The sequence below is a fragment of the Mizuhopecten yessoensis genome, unplaced genomic scaffold, assembly GCF_002113885.1.
Source record: "Mizuhopecten yessoensis strain PY_sf001 unplaced genomic scaffold, ASM211388v2 scaffold6411, whole genome shotgun sequence".
NCBI lineage: Eukaryota > Metazoa > Mollusca > Bivalvia > Pectinida > Pectinidae > Mizuhopecten > Mizuhopecten yessoensis.
In genome coordinates, this window is record NW_018406536.1 from 21,109 (window position 1) to 26,143 (window position 5,035).

Below are 5,035 nucleotides of genomic sequence, written 5' to 3' on the forward strand. Positions count from 1 at the left end.
TTCAAAATGGCGGCCGTGGCGGTCATATTGGATTTCTGATCGACCCGAAAATAACAACACTTTGTCTCGACCATGAGCTGATCATTCCTACCAATTTTCAGTTCAATCGGCCCAGCAGAACTTGACTTTAAGTTTGAAATAGGTTTTCAAAATGGCGGCTGTGGCGGCCCTATTGGGTTTCTGATTGACCCAAAAAATAAAAACACTTTGTCAGGACCATGAGTCGATCATTCCTACAACCTTTCAGTTCAATCGGCCCAGCAGAACTTGACTTTAAGTTTGAAATAGGTTTTCAAAATGGCGGCCGTGGCGGTCATATTGGATTTCTGATCGACCAGAAAATAACAACACTTTGTCTCGACCATGAGCTGATCATTCCTACCAATTTTCAGTTCAATCGGCCCAGCAGAACTTGACTTTAAGTTTGAAATAGGTTTTCAAAATGGCGGCCGTGGCGGGCATATTGGATTTCTGATCGACCCGACAAATAAAAACACTTTGTCAGGACCATGAGTCGATCATTCCTACAACCTTTCAGTTCAATGGGCCCAGCAGAACTTGACTTTAAGTTTGAAATAGTTTTTCAAAATGGCGGCCGTGGCGGCCATATTGGATTTCTGATCGACCCAAAAAATAACAACACTTTGTCAGGACCATGAGGCAATCATTCCTACCAACTTTCAGTTCATGTGGTCCAGCAGAACTTGACTTTAAGTTTGAAATAGGTTTTCAAAATGGCGGCCGTGGCGGTCATATTGGGTTTCTGATCGACCCGAAAATAACAACACTTTGTCAGGACCATGAGGCGATCATTCCTACCAACTTTCAGTTCAATCGGTCCAGCAGAACTTGACTTTAAGTTTGAAATAGGTTTTCAAAATAGCGGCCGTGGCGGCCATATTGGATTTCTGATCGACCCAAAAAATAACAAAACTTTGTCAGGACCATGAGGCGATCATTCCTACCAACTTTCAGTTCAATCAGCCCAGCAGAACTTGACTTTAAGTTTGAAATAGGTTTTCAAAATGGCGGCTGTGGCGGCCATATTGGATTTCTGATCGACCCAAAAAATAACAACACTTTGTCAGGACCATGAGGCAATCATTCCTACCAACTTTCAGTTCATGTGGTCCAGCAGAACTTGACTTTAAGTTTGAAATGTTTGAAATCTCAAAAGAAATTTTATTCGAGAAAACTACAAACCTATTCAAGTTTTCATTTTTCAGATTACCTCCCTTTTTTTGTAGTTTGAGAGCAGAATTGGTAAAAATTCACCTGTCAGGAGAGTTCATATTACTCGGTCACTATTAGAGAGAGATAGGAAACGGATACATCGTTTTGTTTATTGTGTCATTTTCCAGACATTTAAAAGGGTTAAGGTCATAGGAGTGTATTAATAAACGGAAATAGGAAGTTCATCCCTAGTTGAAAATCCAATGTAGGGAGACAGTATCACAATTTCCGCATATTCTAATGTTTATTATTAAACTGATGAATATTGTATGTTCATTATTGACAGAACAGTGTTTTCTCTCAATATTAAAGTATTTCAAAGCAATGCAGGCATTAATTCAGTTTTTTTATCAATGAGCCACATGTATCCATTTTTCTGTACTTCAGGAAACTGGCTATCTATTTCACTACTGTTGAGTTTTTCAAGAAAGATAACCTGCAATTACTATGTGCATATGGTTTTATTATAAAATGTCAATTTTTAATCGTTTATAGATAATTTATTTGACATAATTTCAGCATTTATTAAATTGATATACATTAATGCAATACTAATCTATGGCAGTATCATTTTTATTTACATTATTTTGCAAAACATTGTGTCTTTTTTTTTTTTTTTCAAAAGTCACTCCTTTTTACACAAATTTCCATTTAAATTCCTTAAAATTATGACAACCTATATTTTTTTGTGACGGAAATTTCCTTTACTTCAAAGCAATATAACCAAAAAATTTGAAAAAAATTTACTGAGAAATAGCGACACAATCCCTTAAGTTAATTTATTTGGGGAAAAAAAGTGATATATATATACCCATAGAAATTGTTTTTTTCTGATAAAAATGCCTTTGTATGCTTGATTCAGCTTCACTTCCATTCACTATAGCTTAAAACTAAACAAAAACGTTTAAAAAGATACATATATAGGTCAATATCCTGTTACCTGTGGGATGTTTAAAGGGAGGTAACTAGCCCTTTTCACAGGCACTTCACAATTAATCACATGTCTCAATTATGTAATTGGAAAGTTGATACCAAACAACAAATAATTCACAAGGTATCTCCTGATGCATTCAGACAGACTAGATTTCAGTCTGTTTTACTCAGTTCAGCACCCAGTATCCATGGTTACTAATACATAAATTTGTATTTATTGAAAATGGATAAAATACCTGTGTTCATTCAAATTGCACTATTATATGTTTTTTTCCCACTTGATTCAGCTTACAGATTAAATTAGCAAAGACAATAATGTCAATTAATTGATTTCCATAATTACAGCTGAATAAAATCCTTTTTTTTAAGCGAAATATGTTAAAGGAACAATTTCTGAGGGTCACTGTCGTTTCTAGGCAAGGAAATTAAATAATGATTGCTATGGTGGCACTTGTCTGATGTTTCCTAATGCCCGACATTTTGGTGCTGTTCATCGGTTACGGGAAGTGTGCCTGTTGCTAGTTTGTTGTTGTTATGGGTTTCCTAGTGTTCATTTTGATCTCAGTGAGACTTGATGATGTCATAGATGCCCATTGATGATGTCATCAAACAAAACAGAAACATCATAGTATCACTGTACTGTTTTGTTTTTCACATGCATATGATCTCAAAAGCATCATATTTCACCCAAAAAGAAATTCTATTAAAAAGAAATTCAAACCTATTCAAGCTTTCATTTTGCTGATTACCTCCCTTTGACGGGTCAAATTTTGGGTTAAGAATGATGTTTTTTTCTCTCCATATTTTGTGTTTTTTGATGTGGTAACCATGGTTTTCACAAGTCCCAAATCTGGGGAAAACTAAACACCTTTTGAAAAAAAAAAATCTTAAATAAATGTATTCAAAATGTAGTTGATAAATATATATATATATATATATGTAGGTGTGTTGTGCAGGATGAATCCAATAACCATGTTTATCTGAGACATGCCCTTTATTTTTAGGATCCGGCCATGTCTAGTGTACTCTGCTACCGTTGTTGCACTCACAAGAAAAAGTAACTAAGTTTCAAAGGGCCATAACTCTCATAAAGATATTCATATCTTCATATTATCATGACACATCCAAAATTGTAGAAGTTGTCAGGACAAGATTTTTTCTACGGATAAAATTTGTTGCAAGGGAGTATACTAATCAATGTTGGGGGAGGGGGGGGGAGCTTTGCTTCCATGTCTCAGGTTGACCCTAAAGAAGGCTTAGGGGTGGGGGATCAGAATATTTGTTGCCAGTAAAGTCCATTTTTCATAAAACTACATTAGATGATGTGCATAGCTGTAGTCTTTGGCCCCTGTGCCTCAGTTTCAATACATCCCTTTCTTAACTCTACCAAATACAACCCAATCAGTTTGACCTGGCTACACATTATTTTCCTCAACAGAATACACCTCAAATCATACAGGTACACAGATACAAGGTTACAGAATCAGAATATGTACCCAAGAGGGTTCCAACACCCCCCTCCCATATTCTATGATTGATTATGGTTTGACTGACAAAAACATGTTAAGAAAACTTTCAAGATTAAAATACATGTATAAAGATTTGGAACAGAACTAAATACAAGTTTTACTGTGAACTGCATTCAAACATCATTTCTGCCTATAGCTAAGGCATTTACCATATCCCTTTCATTTTATGATTGATCAATGATTGAGAAAAAGTTATTGGAAATGGATTTTGATTTTGAACACTAGCTGCTAGTCACTTAAGTGTAAAACCTTCAAAAGAAAACTCTTAAATTTGCTTTGCGATTGTTAACAAATTTCCATACGATCTTTCTTTATATTGGCCCACGTTATGTGAGTTTTATTCATATGATGTAGGAGCTACTGGCACCAATCCTTTATAATATCACTCCAAGCAAGGGTTTGTTACAAATGTCTGAAATACACATGCTATAGACATTTATAACGAATCCCTGTGCTCCAAGGGTATGTTTAAGTTGAAATCACAAGAGTACTACATCTAATAATATGAGAAGTCTGCCATCAAGGGTGTCTAACAGAAGTTACACGCCTATATATAGGCCTAATATTAATAGATCAAAGATCATATAATCAGCTCATTCAGAGACGTACATTTATTACAATATACACCTCTTTGGTTAATTGAAAGCTAGACGTCATTTTGATGTGCACGATAATCGATCACACAAAGAAAAGTGATAATTCGTCAAAATATGCATAAAAAGCAATCAATATCAAAACTCATTGAAACAGAGAGTTAAACCTACCAGTCAGTATCAATTTTACAACGTGATCAACGCCTATTTTGTAATTATGAAGAAAATATACAGGGACTTACCAAAATGTCAGAGGGGTTGACAGCGCGGGAAGACTGATGTGACGCGAATCTCGGGCTCGTGCATGTGACCAAGTACTTTTTCATTGGCCAAGAAGTTAGCATGAACAGTTTTCATACTAGTTTCAATGAAGCCTAGCTCCGAAGGTCATTGAGGGGTGCAGGTATGGACATGTACCTCTGCGTATATAGTTTGATACTCCCTATGAACAATTCATGTCGAGAAATTGACAAGAGACAATGTTTTCTTGGCGTTTTGAATCCGTAATGGAGAAATCCTTGACTGAACAGATGTACGTTTTAGCGGCGGCTGTCGGTGAATTTCTAGCTAACAAAAATGTCTTTCCAGCCGAGGAGAGAATATAAATTCTCGCTTTATTCGCCCATCTCTGAATACAAGTATATGCACCTATTTTGAAAAAAAAATCATCTTCCAACAGCATCTAAATCATCGTTATAAATGAGTGATCTATTTTACGTTTCAACCTGTTGATATCGTACTTTCTGC